This window comes from Palaemon carinicauda, chromosome 29 (assembly GCF_036898095.1).
Source record: "Palaemon carinicauda isolate YSFRI2023 chromosome 29, ASM3689809v2, whole genome shotgun sequence".
Classification (NCBI taxonomy): domain Eukaryota; kingdom Metazoa; phylum Arthropoda; class Malacostraca; order Decapoda; family Palaemonidae; genus Palaemon; species Palaemon carinicauda.
In genome coordinates, this window is record NC_090753.1 from 11,499,011 (window position 1) to 11,521,510 (window position 22,500).

Below are 22,500 nucleotides of genomic sequence, written 5' to 3' on the forward strand. Positions count from 1 at the left end.
TGTTGTCAATGGTACCAGTAGCTTGGGTTTGTGCGTGTATTGTACCACTACATAAGGGTAAGGGAGATGTGCATGAGTGTTGTAATTCAAGAGGTATTACTTTGTTGAGTGTAGTTGGAAAAGTGTATGGTAGAGTAATGATTAATAGGATTAAGGATAATGCAATTTTGGAAGTACAGGGTGGTTTTAGAAGAGGTAGGGGTCGTATGAATCAGATTTTTACAGTTAGGCAGATATGCGAGAAATATTTAGCAAAAGGTAAGGAGGTGCTTGTTGCGTTTTTGGATCTGGAGAAAGCATATGATAGAGTTGATAGGGAAGCAATGGGGAATGTGATGAGGTTATATGGAGTTGGTGGAAGGTTGTTGCAAGCAGTGAAAAGTTTCTACAAAGGTAGTAAAGCATGTGTTAGAATAGGAAATGAAGTGAGCGATTGGTTTCCGGTGAGAGTGGGGCTGAGACAGGGATGTGTGATGTTGCCGTGGTTGTTTAACTTGTATGTTGATGGAGTGGTGAGAGAGGTGAATGCTCGAGTGCTTGGACGAGGATTAAAACTGGTAGACGAAAATGACCATGAATGGGAGGTAAATCAGTTGTTGTTTGCGGATGATACTGTACTGGTAGCAGACACAGAAGAGAAGCTTGATCGACTAGTGACAGAATTTGGAAGGGTGTGTGAGAGAAGGAAGTTGAGAGTTAATGTGGGTAAAAGTAAGGTTATGAGATGTACGAGAAGGGAAGGTGGTGCAAGGTTGAATGTCATGTTGAATGGAGAGTTAGTTGAGGAGGTAGATCAATTTAAGTACTTGGGGTCTGTTGTTGCAGCAAATGGTAGAGTGGAAGCAGATGTACGTCAGAGAGTGAATGAAGGATGCAAAGTGTTGGGGGCAGTTAAGGGAGTAGTAAAAAATAGAGGGTTGGGCATGAATGTAAAGAGAGTTCTATATGAAAAAGTGATTGTACCAACTGTGATGTATGGATCGGAGTTGTGGGGAATGAAAGTGATGGAGAGACAGAAATTGAATGTGTTTGAGATGAAGTGTCTAGGAGTATGGCTGGTGTATCTCGAGTAGATAGGGTTAGGAACGAAGTGGTGAGGGTGAGAACGGGTGTAAGAAATGAGTTAGCGGCTAGAGTGGATATGAATGTGTTGAGGTGGTTTGGCCTTGTTGAGAGAATGGAAAATGGCTGTCTGCTAAAGAAGGTGATGAATGCAAGAGTTGATGGGAGAAGTACAAGAGGAAGGCCAAGGTTTGGGTGGATGGATGGTGTGAAGAAAGCTCTGGGTGATAGGAGGATAGTTGTGAGAGGGGCAAGAGAGCGTGCTAGAAATAGGAATGAATGGCGAGCGATTGTGACGCAGTTCCGGTAGGCCCTGCTGCTTCCTCCGGGGCCTTAGATGACCGCGGAGGTAGCAGCAGTAGGGGATTCAGCATTATGAAGCTTCATCTGTGGTGGAATTGTGGGAGGTTGGGCTGTGGCACCCTAGCAGTACCAGCTGAACTCGGCTGAGTCCCTGGTTAGGCTGGAGGAACGTAGAGAGTAGTCCCCTTTTTGTTTTGTTTCTTTGTTGATGTCGGCTACCCCCCAAAATTGGGAGAAGTGCCTTGGTATATGGATGGATATTTATATATACATATATATATATATATATATATATATATACATATAAATATATATATATATATATATATATATAAATATTTATATATGTATATATACATATATGTATATATATGTATATATATAAATAAAAATATATAAATATATATATACATATATATATATATATATATATACACATATATCTATGTATTTATATATATATATATATATATATATTATAAAGAGAGAGAGAGAGAGAGAGAGAGAGAGAGAGAGAGAGAGAACTTTATTACTTTTAATGGGCAATTTTGATATTTTTATGGGTAATTGTGTTATTTTCTATAGGGGAAACTATAATATCATATTTCTGGATATGTTATGTAGTAAGGATCTCATTTATTAAAGTTAGAAATATTTCGTTGTCTTCATAGAGAATTCTATTATTTACATTAGGAAATTTTGTCACTGGTAGCCAATGATATCATCATACTAGAGTGTCTCTAATAAAAAAAAAATAAATAAACATTACAAAACTTAACTAAATACATGTTGATATTTGTATTATTACGGGTTATACAAATCTTCATTTCTCATCATGAAAAAGCAAATTAATTTTGCATTAATCCATAATAACTCATAACGGAGTGTGCAATACAAATGTGCACAAATTTTCGTAATATTACAGAATATATCAAACCAGAATAATTCAAATACAGCTGCCATAAATATTATTTCGATTAAACTGTCCTGCGAATGAAGTCTACATAATTAATATGAACATCTCCCTAGGGATCTACTATTCATCCGCTGTCTCCAATAATGTATTTTGTAGCTAAAAAAGGTTGAAGGAGATAGCAACTGCTACTGTATTCCATGGATGAAAACGGATAGATGTGACATTTCTTCGAGCGGTGGTGCCATAACTTCCGGCCAATTTACCGCTATTAGATTCAAGACTCCAACAGGGGGACGGGAAAAGTGGAACAGCCTCTAACCAAGTAAAATTGAGGTTGCCAAGTCTTCTCTTAGAAAGGAGTATTCTTAAAAGTTATAATCGCTCAGATATACTGCGCTTTCTCACTGATTCTAATATGTTTTAACGTACAATCATTTACGATTTACGATATTTAGGCAGTTTAGAATCTATCTGTATTTGCATAAGTGTATAAGATATGGGTTTTCTTTATGAGGACTCATAAAATATTCAATTTTATGTTTCTTCTATACGGAGAAACACAATAGTATACGCAATTGCTTTTATCGAGCTATACGATTTTAAGAGTAAAATCTTATAGATCCTTTTAGTGACACACGAATATGAAATAAAATGGATCACAAAATTAACCTTAAGGAAAATTATATAACTCTCAGCTAATTTATTTCAGTATACTACTACTACTACTACTACTACTACTACTACTACTACTATTCCTATCAATAATAATAATAATAATAATAATAATAATAATAATAATAATAATAATAATAATAATAATAATAATAATCTTTCGTAAAACACAATCATTAATAGAAAATGACAAATATTCCCGATAGACTAAAGAAAGCAACAAAAAGGTAAATATAACATAAGTGTAATTTTCCTCAATATAATATGGTAGTTGATTCCGAAAGTGGTGTTTTATTGAATGTTTCCCATGACAATTTAATACGCCGTAACGCACCAGAACAGAGGGGATGTAGTTTAATATGTTTCAGGAATAACCCATTTCTACAATATACTTTCCACGTTTAGGAATATTTATGAATAACAAAGGCCATTATTTAATGTTTGTCATTGATGTTATCTTCATCACATAATTTATGAATTTGTTTTGAAGTTTAATGATTATCAATTGTTATTGTACATTAGGAAAGTTGAAAAATAAATGTTATTTATATTAAATCAATACGAGTAACATATTAGAAACAATCTCACCAGAGGGTTTTAAATGTTTAAATTTTGAAGGCCGCTCATAATTGGCATAGACAAGGAAATTGTGACAATGCCTTCGCGGCAAAGGAACATATGAACAGCGCCCAAGCACTTATTCATCAAGTTAAAATAATGGAGGGCCAGGCAATGGCTGCTTAGGACTTAGTAATTAGACCTATAGGTCACCCTAAAACACCACCATCTTTAGCTCTCAAGGACAGTGAGTTTGCAGATACTACAAGAAACTATTGAGCTTCAGAATTTCTCGAACCCCAGTCAAGCAGATCATCTGGCAGGGTCGAATCCAATAGGCCACTGCAACCATAAACATAAACTGTTTAGTTATAAGTTGATTTTGAATCTGCTGCACATATTCTTCAGCTGAAACAGTAAATAAATCGACCTCTAGCCCAGTCCCAGAACACAACATCCTCCATTCTAATCTTTAAAGATATGGAGAAATTGTGAAATCTTTATTGGATACAAGTGGGAATCTAACTTCCGACCCGACAACATGGGAAACAGAGGTTTCACGCTGCTCATCAGGCTACCCTACCGAAACATATACTTTAACTGTTGATATGTTTATCATTAAGTTATATGATTTCTCTCCTTGAGATTAATCTGTTTAACACGAGTTTTGCTGTCAGGTAACTGCGTATTAAGTACCTACCGTTGAATTTTCCGAAATTTATTGACAAGTATATATTGTTTTATAGACATAGCTTTGATTGGTTGGTGGAAATAATACTGATCTTCAACAGGAAAATTATTGTTTCTTTTGAGGATTGTCCATAATTGCTACACTTATTCTGTACAATTATCCTGACTTTCATTATGACCTTTATTAATTACGGTTCAATTGGCAACGCCTTTACATCTAAAAACTGCGATTTCTGATGATTTGTGTAAATCATGAAGTTGCAATTCGTGTTGATTTGAATTTTATTTTTTCAATACGTGTTCATGTCAAAAGTTTAAATAGAAAGTTTAATAAATTAGTATATTCTAATGGTACATAAGTATTATTGGTGATTAATTTTCACCATTACTTCCTTGAAATAAAAAGCCTAAAAGATCACACAGAGAGCATAGTTCTCTGCATATACAGTATATTTATATGAATCAGGACAGGAAAAAAAAACTGCAACAGGAGTCAGCGAAAAATAAGACACAACCAAAAACTGCACACTTTAAAATGGATTATTCTTTTCAACCTCAGAATGCAGGTGATGTCTCGGGAGGAAAAGAAATGAAAATTTGCCAGAGGTAAAACGAGGAAACCAAAAGAACGGGAACATTTGCAAATGGATGAATGAATGACAATGAAGAGAGACAGAGAGAAAGGGTGGAGGTTAAGAGAACGGGAGAAAAGGAGTACATGCAAATAAAGAAGACAGGGAGCAAGAAGAGAGGAACGGGTAAAATTAACTTATGAACAGAGGCGAAAGAATAAAAAAGAATAGAATTCAAATTTTATGGTGAATTAAATGAGACAAATTAAAAGATTAAATATTATTCGATAAACATGGAAATCTGGAAGTGGAAAGGAAACAAAAGAATTTAAACAAATAACTGAAGGGTGGAATTTATAATATAAATCAAATGTAAACTAGAAGGTAAATGCTAAAACCGATCGTAGGTTTTAGCATAAGGTGGAATGTAAATCACTGATAATGCTAAAATATGTACATGTGATGGTAAAGGTTTAAAGTAAATTATATATTAAATGTTGAATTTAAAACGGCTAATATACAATGTATATTACGAGGGAGAGTCAGACTGAAATTTTCAAACATCTTGAACTGTAAGAGGAAAGTCAGGCTCAACTGAATATAGCGGAGGAATGAACAATGCGACTCTTTTTATATCTTCTCAAAGAAAAAAGTCCATTGAATAATAGACTGGAGACATTTGTATTTTAGCATCCCCTTAATTCACAAGAGCATATAAGGGTATACATAGTACCTTTAATCAACCAAGGGGATAAAATCTCCTATATATATACAGTATATATATATATATATATATATATATATATATATATATATATATATATATTTATTCATATATATATATATATATATATACAGTATGTATATATATATATATATATATACTGTATATATATTTATATTTATATATATATATATATATATATATGAGCTGTTTTCCACTTGGTAAGTGTTGAAGGGTAGATTAGATTCTTTAGTTATGGTAAGCAGCTCTTTTATAGGAAGGACTCTCCAAAATCAAGCCATTGTTCTGAAGTCTCGGGTAGTGGCGTAGCCTTTGTACCATTTTCTTCCACTGTCTTGGGGCAGAGTGATCTCGCTTGAGGGTACAATCAGGTACATTATTCTGTCTGTTTCTCTATTTCCTTTCTTCACTGAACTGTTTTTCCTGTAGGAGCCCTTGGCCTTATAGCATCCTGGTTTTCCAACCAGAGATGTGCCTTAGTTAGTAGTAATAATGATAATGATAATGATTACCTTCAATTTGCTGAGCTCACCTTCGAAAGCTTTTTTGGTCACAAGGTTTCTGATATTAAAGACAATAATCCCAGGTTCGTTTGGTAGGTTCAGACCCAGACACTGATATGCTAGTATAATCTCTGAACAGAAACGAGACTGTAAGTTGGTTAGCTAGGGTGTTAAAACGGAATTTAAAGCCTGGTGTGGACTTATCAATTTCGTAAAATCGATCGATGCCATCCCAGCGTAAACTATTCTACCGATATATACCTACATTCTGTGTCTTATTTGGTTCACCTCCTTTTACATATATACATTTAACTCTTGCCACTTCATATTCAAGTCTCCCATCCGCCTAAATTGACCTGGAACTCCAAAGAGTCCACCACTTCATATAGTCACAGATCTGAGGAGGAAAACTTAATGTCATCCTCAGCCTATCTGCAATTTTCATGATAATTGCAGATAGGCCGAGGATGACATAAGTTATGTTGAAAGCTACCAAATAAAGATGATAGCAGCATTGACTATCTTATTTATCTCTCTCTCTCTCTCTCTCTCTCTCTCTCTCTCTCTCTCTCTCTCTCTCTCATATATATATATATATATATATATATATATATATATATATATATATATATATATATATGTGTGTGTGTGTGTGTGTGTGTGTGTGTGTGTATTTTGGTGCCCGATCACTTTCAGAGGCATTGACACACGTTTAACTACTAGGTCTCTACCAATCTCTCAGTTTTGGGGTGAGGAGTAGTCATACATCGTTGATAGCAGGTACCCCGATAGGTATAGGTAAAAAATACCATCTCCCGTGTACGGTAATAATAATAACAATAATAATAATAATAATAATAATAATAATAATATTGCCGAGAATGATGATGATACATCAAACTTGACAACTACCGCATGACCTCCTCTTTTAAATAATCTGAGGAAACCTCTACGGACCCCCACCAACCCCTTTCTCAAAAAAAAAAAAAAAAAAATGATTAAAAACAAATATACTGTATATACAGTATATAATTTTTTGTATTGAAATATTTCTCATTTCACGCAAATTGTTTATGACCGAACGAAGGTCACAACAGAGAAATTCTAAGAGTTTTCAGTGATGCGGAAAATAGTTCTAGAATGCCATCACAAAGTAGTGCAAACTTTTTATGAGTTGATTAAGAATTATCATGCTAATATATCACAGCCAGGGATCAATACGGAATGCATTAAGAATTTCTTTAGTTTTATAACAGCTATATGTACAAGACCCGTCAAAATTACGGCTAAATATTTAGATAGTTATGTACACACACGCACGGACAAACACAAACATATCTTACCGATTTGGACAATTTGTGAGAGACTGTGGTTCCTTATGTACCTCTTGGCATACCCGCTCTCACCAGGGTATAATTACTCTCTGGCCCACTTACCCGAGGGACGGGGAGAAACCAAGTAGTTATATGCCTTGTTTTCTTTCCTCACAGGGCTACTTCCCCTGTTGGGGCTCTTGGGCTTATAGTATCCTGCTTTTCCAACTAGAGTTTTAGCTTAGCAAGTGACAATAATTGAAGCCCGTTTCCAGGGATGTGGGCCATTCCATCCAAACCACCGGTCCAGCAATATTTGATTTATGTACCCCAAAGTGATAGTGAATCATCTTGCTGAGAAAAGGATGTTTGGTTGGAGGTCATATAGTTGCCATGACACTAATTCGCCAAAAAAATAGATAAATAAATAGATAAACAAATAAATAAATAAAAGAAAATGCACAAAAAGTGTCAAGGTAAACATTATGGTAATTGTAAAGGTTTTATGCATAATTCGTCAATCCACTTGACAAATTTGCAGGAACATGAAAATTGGTGTGCGGTTTCTTTAAACAACATTAATGAAAAATGGCTTACGAAAATAAACTTGTCTCAAATAACTTATAAACCGCTGTAGATACAAAAATTGTTAACGAGTTAAAATAGTTCCTTTTCAAAAACTATGAAATATTGCTTTAACCAATATTTGCCATAAAGTTTAAGATAATGGAGATATGAACAATTAAAGATCTTAGCTATTCAGATATAACATATTTACATATTTGAAACCATTTGGATGTTAATGAAAAGATACGTTATGTTGTAAAAGGTAATAAATCCTCTTAGTAAATTATTATTATTATTATTATTATTATTATTATTATTATTATTATTATTATTATTATTATTATTATTATTATTATTATATCTATCGAAATACATTGTAATATCACGAGGGCTCATATTTTAGCTGCTGGTGCATTATTCTTTCATATTTATGTTTAGTTAACTTCATAATCTAAAGTAGGCCAAGATATTCTAAGAGAGCCTTGCAAAGCCTATTTAAATAATGAGGTTACATGCAATGATGTAGAATGGCTTGCTCTGAATAATTGCATTGACTTGTTGAATGACAAAAAAGGATCTTGGAACGTCTACTAAAATCACAAGTTTTGCCAATATTGCGGCAAATTAAAGCAGAATGAACTGGTAATCGTAAACTACATATTGTAGAAGTAAACAAGAATATGACATATTTTCACAGTGCCACGCACTCTCACTCTGCTAAATGTGATAATCTTTATTAACAATTGATGGAGGATTTAGTGACTAAAATGGTAGCTCTAGATTCTCAAAGATTTGCGAGATGGTTACTTTGCAAATAATCATAGTGAAAGATTTTGGTCAGGAGTTTAAACTGAAGTGTGTATTAAACGAGGTTTAATGAGTCAATTCAAAGTAATTAGTGGACTTAGTAATGGTTGAGGAATAACAGATTCGACTCTACAGAGGCAGGTGTGTTCAACTTCATTTGGTTTTGAGATCTCTGATTCCAATCAGTTTACCGGGCACAAAAAAAAAAAAAAAAAATCCTCCAGAGTACAGTCTGGAAAACCTCGAATATCAAGAGATAAGGATGAACTTAGCAAATTTATCAACTGGCCCATAGAACGCAATCTATATAGTCAGTTATCAAGTAAGTTAGTTAATATATCAAATGGTCTGGTAGTAGACCAAACAATAACATGTGCTAGAGTACTATAAAAAATAGAAGTAACCATCTCTTTCAAGAAGCAACTTTTCTGATGTTAAATTCACTAAAAGTGGAAAATATTTCCTCTGTCTAAACTAACACTAGACACAATAGAGCTGCATGATAAAAATATGCTACTGGATTTCCAACAGGAACTATTTCACATACTGTAGATGTTCGTAAAACAGACATGAAAGATTACTTCAAGTATGTGCAAGCAAGTGTACCTCCAACATTATTTGATCCCTGACAGTTATGGAAAGGACAACAAAAAGCCCCACTTTCTTGATGACTTTGGCTCTCAGAAATATACTTTAACCCTGTGGTGATCCGATAACGCTATGGCGCATGAAAATGTGAGTTGCCATAAATGATCCGATGACGCGAATAACTGCATCTTACTTAGCAGATGGTCGAGGGACCTATGGACCTTCAAAGAAAATGCGCAGTAGCAGCGCATGCGTGGCAGCCCTATGCTGGATTCCAATAAGACTTTTTTTTTTTTTTTTTTTTTTTTTTTTTAACACCCATAGAGCACAAAAATTCTACTCTGGTTTGTGTGTATGTAAATAACTGCAATATACCTATCTGATACTTGATTAGAAAGCTGTTTTTTTTTTTTCTTATAAGACAATATAAAAGCATTAACGCTTCTATACATAAAATGTTTTTGTAAAAACACCTACAACAGAATTGCAAAACTAATTCTGTTATCTAACGGGAAACTATTCAATATTTCCCAACAAAAAAAAAATAATTCAATTCATCTCTTTCTATTGCAAATATAAAATGCTTTATATCTTTAATTTTTCGGTATGTTCTTACTACACGTAGTAACAATTAGAAACGTAAACATAAGTAGGTTGGAAAATCCGAGATTTTCAGTATTAAAAAAGAAGCTATTATTGCATTCACGTGAAACACCTAACATTCTACACGATTGGCATATTATAAAAAATCATCAACCATCATCTTTATATTTTTCATGAATTTCTAAAGAAAAAAACTCATATTTACGATTTTTTTTCTTCAAAAATTCACGTCCAACATGCACATTTCATTATTTCTTGACATGTAAGTAACGTTTTTTTTTATTTCTTTTTTTTTTAGTACAAAGTTCAATCTTCTGTCAATATGATATACAACTCCAGAAGCCTTAATCTGTTATAGTTTGGACGTATCCATTAAAAAAGTAAAAAAAAAAAATGTTCCCACACCTCATTTTTCAGCAAATGACATTAGTGCTGTAAATCACCCTGACATTTGTAAGCACATAAGCACCATGGGGTTAATGTTACCTTGTAAAACATATTATGCTCTAAACGGGGAAAATTGGCTTCACTCTGTTCCTTGACCAAAACCAGGAACATTTGGTCAAATACTGGATTTGTATGTAAGCTATGTGGAGAGCCATCACGGAAATATGGTAGCGTACTTTTGTATGGGTATCCACAGACACTACTAAAACAAGTGAGTGAGAATGCCAAGCTACTAAAAGAACTTCAGGAGCTACTATTTCACAATGGGATTTTCTACCACACCGAGGAAATAAACACCCTCTGTTATGAATAAAATGAAAAACAGATTAGTACGTTTCGTCATCTGAAAGTGATACAGCTACTGATACTATTAAATTTGTTCTTGATCTTGCTGAAAACAAAAAATATATCCAACTTCTGTTTTAGAGCAGGATACTAGATTGCTTTTATTTTTAATTAGTTTACCTAATAAGGGTCTTGACATTTAGTATCATAAACCAGGTAAATCAGATAATACTTACAAATTGTACAACATTCAGAAAGAGAAAACTCATAAGGGTGAAAACTGTGACATTTTGCTTTTTGTTTATGCCATGACTGGTTCTGACACGACATCAGCATTGTACAATAAATGTAAATTAAAGCACTTAGACCTCTGCAAAAGCACTTAGACCTCTGCAAAATAACTAGGGTTTGTGAAGCCGAATAAAAATATTCAATCAAAAATAAACCAGTAGGGATGCTATAAAAGATACAAGTGAAAGGTGCATTCTGAAATGACATGGATCTAGATCAAAGTCATTAAAAGAACTCAGATATTTCATGTATAAAAAAAAAAAAAAACTGTAAAGACGAAATTAAGTTCATCTTTTCAACTTGATCTCATCACTGCCAACCAGCGCAGCAGCAGAATAACACTCTTCTAGAGTGTACTTGAAAGTGCAGGAATGTCCTGAATACTGCCTCGATCTCACACCAAAATGTTGGTCACTGACAGAAAAATCCCTGAAACCCATCCCTACTACCAAAAACGTGGCTCGTTTCAAACTGCTGAAGCTGGTTTTATGCAGAAGGAAGCTGGCATGCAACAAGAGGTGCAAATGTGTAGAGTATGGTATGCTCTGCTCAGCGATGTGTGGAGAATGTTGTGACGCTAAAACTTTATACACGCTCGAGCACTATAGCGGTTTAGATTTTTTATCTTATCACTTGCTCTTCTCTGCCCTGTTAATAAACCAACCTGCGTTATCATGCTACCCCCATGTTCTATTATGTTTAAATTGTTATGATGTTCTTGCTCGCGAGTCGCAGTATATAAGCTTGATGATTGTTTAAGGTTTAGTCGTAAATACGACTAAACCTTAAACAATCATCAAATTAACTGCTCACTCGCTCATTGGTAGCTAGCAGAGCCTCCGCTCCTTCCTGCCTCAGAGCTGTGCCCTACTGTTTGAAGATGCCGCCACCAGACATACCTCTGAAGCACACGCCACCTCGATGAACCTGCCGCCATTAACTAGCGGGGAAGAATTATCCTAGTTCCAGTGTGCTGAAGTCCAGTTTCGCATCAATGGCGTGACTTAGTCAAGCACCAAAGCACACAATGGTCTCGCTACGATACCATAGGACAGTGTCCTGGAAATCTCCAGCTGGCTTTGTGGGCAAGTGGACACCCAAATATTGTACTATACCCTCAAAACATACCTTCTGGAGCAGTAATTGCCACATTGACAGACACCTGTATAGACAAACATTCCCAGCTCTCTCAATAACCGCTGGGGCACCAAAAGCCATCGGTCACCCTCGGGGAAATGAGTGGCATCGCTTGCCTGCTACCTGCTGCAGAAGGCTCTACTCGTGAGGTGAACCTTTTTCATGCCCTTTGGGTATGACACTTACTCGAACCTGTACGTGCTGGCATACCTGATGTCTATATTCTACCCATGAAGGACCTGATGACCGAAGTCAACGCACTCAAGGACATCCACTCACCTCTTTTAAGGCCTCTATCAATGCCTCCGCTCTTGATGAAGAGTAGAACTATTCAACATTGACCAAAGCTGAAAAGAATGCAGTAGTACACAGATGGCCATCCAGTGATGTGGTGGAGTGGCGACAAAACCTTCCACAACCTACCACTCGCTTATACCCCAACCAATGACCTCAACAGCCACTATCTGATACCCATAGTCCGCAGTTATGCTACTACCACTCCATATATAAGGCTAATGAGAGGGAAAGTTCATAAAAGTCTCGAGGAGTACATAAAAATTTATGGATGACAAAATGACAAGCTTGTATAGTGGTCTTGCCCTATACCATATGAAGCAAAGTTTGTATAAGAGTCACCAATGTTAGAATGAATTTGTGACACCTTCCCCAATGTGACTACTCTTATAAGCTATTGGATAATGGTTGTATCCGCATAGAAACAAATTTTGCCTCTTTGCCACCAACCCGTCAGGGTACAACGTCAACCCTTCCAAGGAAGGGTTAGAGTGAGTGGACTTTTGCATGAATCAGGGCACAGTCTCGAAAGACATACCATGAAAAAAACACCATAATTTAATCTTAATACTCAGTATATTTCTAATAAAATGAGTGTGGGCAAATAAGACGCAGGGTTCACTATGAACTAGTTTATTAAAATTTAATAAACGTACATATCAGATCAACATTTATAAAATTTATAAAATGTGGATGATATGCATAAAAGCATAAAGAAAAACAGTCAACAGAAAATATTGTTTCATCTACTCGGAAACAGATTTGCCACTTCAATTGAATTATTAATAATAATGATATAATCTGTATACTGTTTACATACACTAGTGTAAAAATCGCTTGGCACAAGTGTCCGTATATGCTATAGATTACTCACGTCAATGGAACAGTCTGCAAGGACACTTTCATGACCTATCGCTCAGCGTGTAGTAACATACAGCGACTACACGCGCATCCTATTCATTAATCGTCCCAAAATTAATTACACTGTTCCTCGCAGACTTAAAACAGAGGGTTAAAGAATTCTACCTGCTGCTACCACAGATCTCATAAGTTGCTCCACTTGCTTCGCATAGTACATAAAGAACGCCTTGGATGACTACCAGCCAGTGTACAAACAAGGATGTTGAAAGTCCATATAATTAAGGAAATTTTATGGAAGAGGCAACTTTCCTCGGATCATGACTAACGGGTTTACTGTCTTGATCCGTTCTGCAAATAACACGGGTGAATCTCGCCCATAGTTATAGATAACTTTGAACCCAGGGTTTCTCTTCTGAACAGCTGTCCTCCCATAAAGTCTGAAGTTCTATGAAGATAGACCTTTAGGCACTCCACTGGATATAGAAATGCATCTTCCTTCAGAGGGCAGAGTCTCTGTTAGTGGGTAGCTTGTTCCTAGAAAGAAACGTTGGGTCTGGAAATAGATTCCGTTGTCCCTCCAAGAACTGAACATGGCCTTCCTCTCTAGAGAGAGCAACTATCTCATAACTCTGGCCCCCAAAGCAAGTACAAACAGAAATATGACTTAAATTCAAAACCTTCTAAGCACATTCCACATTGTTCATTATTTATACACAATGAGGAATCATATCTAATGATCATGCAAAGGGTCTTTGGAAGCGCTGGAGGGCTGGTTCATTAAGAACGTCGTAAGAAAGGTCGACCTGTAAGGCATATGGTATCTGACTTGTCAAGGCAGGCTTGAACAACAGAATTGTGTTGGCTACTAAACCTTGCTCATGAAGGTGAATGAAGAATGATAAATAGGAATCTGTCGGGATTTCTTTCGGTTCTTCGCCTTGACAAAGGATAGCTATCTTTTCCCTGAAGTCTCATAATGTCTTCTGGTTTCCTCCAAAAGTCTAAACTGACTTTTAAACACCGAATCTTTTTCTCATCGTGTTTTCTGTGAAGGAGTGAAGACAGTCGACTTCTGTACTCGCTGAGACAGGGATGGATCAGGTAGCGGTACGAATTTTAGTCGTAGTTCCAATGCCAGAGGGATCCACACGCTATTTGGCCACTTGTAGGCCACTATTGCTGCTTTCCCTTTGAAGGATCTCAGCTTATCGAGGACCTTCAAAAGGAGGTTGTGCGGAGGGAACAGATAGATACTGGACCATCTGTTCCAGTCCAGGGACATAGCGTCCACTGCCTCCGCTCACGGCTCCTCGTAAGGGGACACGTAATGATCTATTTTCTTGTTGTCTTTCGTCGCAAAGAGGTTTATCTGCAGCTCTGGGACTTGACTCGAGATGAAGGAGAACGATCGTGCATCAAGGGACCATTCTGACTCCATAGGTGTAAACCTAGATAGAGCATCCGCTGTCACATTGCGGAACCCTTGAATGTGAACTGCTGAGAGGTGCCATTTCTTCCTTTCCGCCAAAGAGAATATGGCCAACGTCCCTTGGATCTCTTCGCGCGTTTGATTCGTATTTTCTCCAGACTCCTGTTGCATCCTTAAGTTGTGCTCTTAGCACTGGATCTGTTATAGACGCAAACTGTAGAGAGCCCAGCACTCTCTCCTGGTCACGTCTTGATATCCGTATGGATTTCAATAGTCTCTCGATAGATCCTGCTATTTCTTTCCTCTTCTTACTAGGAATGGAAAGCCGACGTGACTCCAAATTCCAGTGGATTCCCAACCACTGAAATTTTTGAGCTGGAGAAAGACGAGACTTTTAGATGTTGATCTTGAATCCCAGATGTTCCAGGAACTGGATCACTATCTTAGAAGCGTGCATGCATTCTGTCCTGGATGCTGCCCACACCAGCCAGTCGTCCAAGTAGGCTACTACTTGGATCCCCTTTAGGCATAATTGATGGACGGCTGCGATCGCGAGCTTCGTGAAAATCCATGGGGCTATGTTTAGCCCAAAAGGCATTACTCTGAAGGCGTAAAGTTTTCTATGTAACTTGAAGCCTAGGTAGGAGGAGAGGTGACGATTAATTGGAACCTGCCAATAAGCGTCAGACAAGTCTATACAGTATATGCCCTTCTGGGCAGTAGGGTCCTTATGTGCTGAAGCGTGAGCATTCTGAACTTGTAGTTCACTATGAACTTGTTGAGTGGCGACGAGTCTAGAATAATTCTTGGAATTTTATGGACTTAACTTTCCAGATTACTCTTTTGTTTAAGAGTTCTCGGACATATTCTTCCAGAACGGGGGATGAGTGTTGGAAGAATGGAGGAAATTGAGGTGGAGTACTGCTCCAACTCCAACCTAGTCCATTTTTATTTAGGCTGTGGGCCCAGGGATCAAAGGTCCAGCGATCCCTAATTAGCTGTAGTCTCCCTCCTACTGGAAGTATCTTACTCCTGCTGTTGTGGATCTGAGGCCTTGCCTCCTTGACTGCGTCATCCCCTGTATCCCCTTCCTCTTGAAGGGCGCCTAGAAGAACCTCTGGCTGTTCCTCTAGCTCTCGAACGAAAGGAAGAAGTCTGCCTTTTGAAGGCTGGGTTAAGAACTGTCGCCACTTGTTGAGGTACCAGCTGGTTCGTGGTTGGAGGTTGTGCCACTATCTGAGGCACCGCGATCACAGGAAGTTGTTGTTGTTGCTCTCGGTAGGGTTTAGCCGGCCGAGAGGATGGCCTAGGCTTTTTGTCTTCCACTTGGGTTGGAGACCCTCATCTGGAGAAGACTTTCTCTTGAGATCTAAGCCCCACTATTTGAAAAAGTTCCTATTCTCTGTGGCGGCCTTGTCTACTACCTCTTTAACCCTGGATAGGTACGCTCCTCGGACACCCCTTCAAGGGTATACTCGGACGCGCGCGACCCCGACGCCAAAAAAAAATTCTTGAAAAATCAGTTTTTGCAGTAACCTCCTTTTTTCTTTTGCCAAAAAAAAACTTCAATGAATGCTTAAAAACACTGTAAAGATAAATACTACTCATCTGCAGAAATAACTATTTATTATAAATATTTTAAAAAATTAAGTAGAAAAAAAAAGACCTTACAAAAAAATTCATAAAAAAAATTTATACATATATACACAAATCCTTTTAGGAATTGATTCTTGAATGTTTAGGACACATCTTGATGTATTTTGGATGAAGTCAGACCCATGGAGGTGAAGATCTGAAATGAGAAAAAAAAGGTAACTTTTTTTGGCCAAAAAAGTTTGTCCAAATTTCATGAATTTTTTTGGGTACCCAAATGAAATAGGAAGTGGCTAATTTTTTTAGGGAATAAACATATGTTATCCTAAAATAGAAATATGTAAAAAAATCTTCATTATTTTGTAAATTACATTTATATCAGGGGCTATATCTAAAGGTAATTTTTTGAGTACTTAGAAATTTCGTAAAAAAATACATATATTTAATATATAATATGATATTTATGCAGGTAAAAATATACCAAAATATCACAAATTCTATAGGGAACAAGAATATATATAGATAGGGCAACTTACGCTTCGGATATGTCCACAAAATGGCCGCCAACCACACTGACTCAGACTCCCTAATCTGCCACTTGAAATGTAGGAAGGGTATGTCAATTTCAAGGTGTTATTTACTAATCTAATTATTCTTGGATATGCATAAAAATTGTATGGTGGGTTGCTGAATAATTGTCGATTATTTTACGACTATAAAATTAAAATTCTGACCCAAAAAAAAATTTTTGAAGGGAAATAAAATCGAAAAAAGAAAATGTAAAACAATATAATATTTTAGCTAAAAAAAATTGATGATATTCAATCAAAAAAGAAGTAAACAAAATTTTCCGACAAATAAACATCTAGATGACTCATTACTCTGTGATAATTCCTTAGTATGTAGTAATTTTGAAAGAAATGGGAAAAAACGAAAAAGTGGCAATCGCAGGAAAATCGAACACATACCTATATATACGCCATATCTGGCTAAAAAAAAAAGATAGGCATGGGTAGCCAGATCATCTAGAAACACTTTCCAACACTATAAAAATACAAGTTTTGCGACACTACTTGCCAATTCCTTACGGTAACATGACTAAGCAAAAAAATGCAAAACAAATAAAAAGGGGCACTCGCGGAAAAATGGCCAACATTCTAATATACGGCATTTCAGAAAAAAAAAAATTTCAGCCACGTACTAGGCAAACCATCAAGGCTCATTTTCCGACAAATAAACATCTAAATGAATCATTACTCTGTGATAGTTCCTTAGTACGTAGTAATTTTGAAAGAAATGGGAAAAAACGAAAAAATGGCAATCACCGGAAAATCGAACACATACCTATATATACGCCATATCTGGCTAAAAAAAAGATAGGCATGGGTAGCCAGATCATCTAGAAACACTTTCCGACACTATAAAAATATAAGTTTTGCGACACTACTTGCCAATTCCTTACGGTAACATGACTAAGCAAAAAAATGCAAAACAAATAAAAATGGGCACTCGCGGAAAAATGGCCAACATTCTAATATACGGCATTTCAGAAAAAAAAAATTCAGCCACGTGCTAGGCAAACCATCAAGGCACATTTTCCGACAAATAAACATCTAAATGAATCATTACTCTGTGATAGTTCCTTAGTACGTAGTAATTTTGAAAGAAATGGGAAAAAACGAAAAAATGGCAATCACAGGAAAATCGAACACATACCTATATATACGCCATATCTGGCTAAAAAAAAAAGATAGGCATAAGTAGCTAGATCATCTAGAAACACTTTCCAACACTATAAAATTATAAGTTTTGCGACACTACTTGCCAATTCCTTACGGTAACATGACTAAGCAAAAAAATGCAAAACAAATAAAAAGGGGCACTCGCGGAAAAATGGCCATTCTAATATACGGCATTTCAGAAAAAAAAATTTCAGCCACGTGCTAGGCAAACCATCAAGGCACATTTTCCGACAAATAAACATATAAATGAATCATTACTCTGTGATAGTTCCTTAGTACGTAGTAATTTTGAAAGAAATGGGAAAAAACAAAAAAATGGCAATCACAGGAAAATCGAACACATACCTATATATACGCCATATCTGGCTAAAATAAAAAGATAGACATGGGTAGCCAGATCATCTAAAAACACTTTCCAACACTATAAAAATATAAGTTTTGCGACACTTCTTGCCAATTCCTTACGGTAACATGACTAAGTAAAAAAATGCAAAACAAATAAAAAGGGGCACTCGCGGAAAAATGAGCAACATTTTATTTTACGCATTTCAGAAAAAAAAATTTCAGCCACGTGCTAGGCAAACCATCAAGGCACATTTTCCGACAAATAAACATCTAAATGAATCATTACTCTGTGATAGTTCCTTAGTACGTAGTAATTTTGAAAGAAATGGGAAAAAACGAAAAAATGGCAAACACAGGAAAATCGAACACATACCTATATATACGCTATATCTGGCTAAAAAAAAGATAGGCATGGGTAGCCAGATCATCTAGAAACACTTTCCAACACTATAAAAATATAAGTTTTGCGACACTACTTGCCAATTCCTTACGGTAACATGACTAAGCAAAAAAATGCAAAACAAATAAAAAGGGGCACTCGCGGAAAAATGCCCAACATTCTAATATACGGCATCTCAGATAAAAAAAAAGACATGCACGTGTTAGCCCAACCATCAAGGCCCACTTTCTAACACATAAACATGAAAAAAAAAATCAATAATATACGGCAATTCCTTACTACGTAGTAAATTTTTACAAATATTGAAAAAAAAACAGAAATTGGCAACCGCAGTTAAATACCCCATATACCAATAACTACGTCGTATCTGACAAAAACAAAGTCACGCATGGGTAGCCAGATCATCTAGACACACTTTCCAACACTAAAAAAGCAAAAGTTTTACGACACTATTTGGCAATATCTTACGGAAAAATGACTTGGCAAAAAAATGAAAAAAAATGAAAAAGGGGCACTCGCGGTAAAATGGTCCTCGTGGTGATGAACGACATTTTAACTAAAAAAAAAATCATGCACATGGTAGCCAAACAATCCACCAAGACTTTCCACAACTGATAACCTATACAAGTTGCATCATTCTACGACAATTTCATAATACGTAATAACTTTGATAATTATGCAAATTACCTTAGAAGAGTAAACTCGGTCGCGCTCGACCCCGACGCGTCTCAGAAATCGGGGAAGGAGTACAGCTACAGCAATGCACATCTGGACACTACTAGAGCGTGTAGGCGAGACACCTACTGCAGGTCGATCACCCACAAATTCAGTCACGTGGGTGAGTCACGTGAGAAAAACCTCTTTTTTTTGACGCTCGGGGTCGCGGACGACCCACCGTACCGTTCCAGGGTTAACCACTTCATTGGGAAAGAGGTCTTTACCCCCAAATACGAGAGGAGATCACTTTCCTCGGGTCGTGCGTCACCGCAGCCGAGGCAAACACGAACTCTCTACAGGCTCTCCTAGCTTTAATAAAGCTATAGAGATCCTTCATAACTGTGGCCAGATGGGTTTTGGCCACAACCATGAACATGTCCTGGATTTTGGGGTCACTTGCTATCGTTTCTAGTGTCGTTTGCAATGACATCGATGCCGCAAGTCTTTCCTTTGTCTCTTGCTCTCTACACAAGAAAACCTCCGACAGTTTTGGAAGTGCCTCACCGAACTGGCGTTTAGCAATATCAGCTTCCAGCTTCCCGACTGAGAAGGTAAGGTGTACGTCCTTCCAGTCTTCTTGGTCCAAGGGCAAGGTCAGAGATAACGGCTTGCACTCCTCCAAGGAGGGGCATGGTTTCCCTGCCTCCACCGCCTTTAAGGCTGCCTTATATCCCTTTTCCAAGAAGGGAAAGGCTCTGGTAGGAGAGGCCACTAAAGAGGGAAGCTTCTTACTCAAGGCGGGCACCTTTGAAATAGTGAAGCCCCTCTCTTTCATCGAGCTCGCTAGTAACGTCTGAGCTTTACTATGGTAAAAAACTATGACCTCCTTCGGCTCCGTCTCCTCCTTTGAGGCTGGCTCCTTCCTAAGACGGACAGCAGTCCGGATAAGAATCTATGTTGGGCCAAAATTCCACTTCTTCCAGGGGAATTGCTCCCAACTTTTCTGAGATTACGATCTTCTCGGTTGCCATCGGCATGTGTTCGTCATACCTCCAAGGATTAGTATCCGAGCACAAAGGAAGATCCTTCACGCTGAGCCGCTTCTGGGGCCCACGTGATGATGCAAGTCTATGTATCTCCAGTTTCATTGCAGCTTCCTTTTCATTCTTCTTTCTTTGAATTTGTTGGATCATCTCAACAATGGAAGAAAGAGTCCTTCCCAGTTCATCTGGGATAGCAGACGATGTAGACAGAATAGGTTCTGGGTCCGGAACCAATGTAACCGACACTTCGTCGATTTCTTCCTCTTCTACTTGAAGAGCCTGGAACAGCTCCTCCTTCTGACCTTCTCCTAGAAGGTCCTTCTCAGTAGAATCCGACACCTCCGACATCCTATCGTCCAATTGGATGTCTTGAAGGGCGGCTGAGACTTCAGAATCTACCGGATTCTGGGCAATTGGTATCTTCACCTGAGGCTGGGGGATGATTGCATCAGCCGATGCTTTAGGGAAAAGGTAGGCCCTCCTCTTCTCATTTGGAAGGTAGGGGCCTGAGGTGTTTTTCTGACACCCCTCACCCAGGATCGTAACGTTTCCCTGGCAGCATCCCTTGCTCCGTTGACTTAGGGTCGTCAAAAGCCTCGATAATCAGGTTAGAACAAACTGTACAAACCTGAGGGTCCCAATAGCGGAGATAACCTCTAGAGGCTGTGCATGCTGCGTGCCTCCTGCAATATTGATGTCCACAAGAGTTCTTACTGCGGACATTACAGAACACACTCCCGCACTTCGGATGGTCCTGCTGTAAAGAGAAGTATCAAGTGAAGGCTTTCACTTATATTGAGACATTTAGCATAAAAGAAAGAAGGAAAGACACATACTTGTATTTCCTGTCCAGTCAATTGCTGAAACCTCCCGAGATATTAAAACTAAGGTTAATTCTATTCTAGAATACCTTATGTAATTTCCTAAACGGAAATTTAAGGTGTAGTTCACACCTTGAGATAAAGTTTTAATATACGGGATAGAAAGAATACAGAAAGAACTTACTTTTTATGTATTGTACGGTCTTAACAAAAGGCTGTACAAAATAACATTAAGTATGAATAAGAACTTTTAGTGTTATCACAAGCACTGTACAGCAGTTTCTGCTAATGCAGTGTGTACTACACTACGAACACAGCAACTACTGTACCTCGCATGCTGTTGTGCCGGCGTGCGCCTGCACGTGCCGGCCGGCAACTACCCATGTATAGTTCAAAGATATACTATCTTTAATTAATAGGCGGCAACCCCCTGATTCGCGACTGTGTGCCGGCCGGCAATCATTGCCAGCCGACGGCTGAAAACATTAATATCCGGCTGCCGGCTGCTAATAGTAGTGGCCAGCAGATTCGGGCTGTGTTTCCACTGCCGGCCGGCAAAGGTAATAAAACCCATGCCCGCCGACAGTAGCCAAGAACCAGAGAACCTCCACCTGCCCGGCTGTCGGCTGTTAAGCCGGCAGCCGGGTTAGGGATGCAACACAATAGTCAGAGAAACAGTATGGATGTAAGGCTACAAGGCGGCATTGCCGTACGACCTTCCATCCAGAAAGAGTGAACTTATGGAAAGGGAGAATATAGCATTCACGCTTCCAAAGAATCCATAACCTGCCGGGCTCTACCGGCAGACATGGAAGGGAGACCAAGGGAGGTCTGGAGTTCACTCTGCAAAGAAAAAAGGGTCTCTGCCGGCCGACACGTAGTGCCAGCCGGCAGAGAGCTGAGCCTGTCCTCCATCCTAACCTATACTAGGTATGGAAGTGGGACTGCGGCCAAAAGAAAATAAAAGAAAGAGAGGTGGGGAAGGGATAAGGGTCCTATAGACTTCGTTCTAGCAGGAGACACACTCAGCCGTTAGGGAAGATCATCCTAACCAAGAGTTGTCTATTAGGGAGGAAGACTGGCAATACTTGCTAACCTCCTCCCAACCAGAACAAAGTTAGGTGAAGTTATTTCGCCGGCCAACATAGAAAACTCATTCTCCAGCCCGAGAAAAACAAAACTGGACAGTCTTCTAGGCCACTAGAGGAAGGAAACATCCTTACGGAATCCTTCCAACATGGACTAGGGAAGCAAAG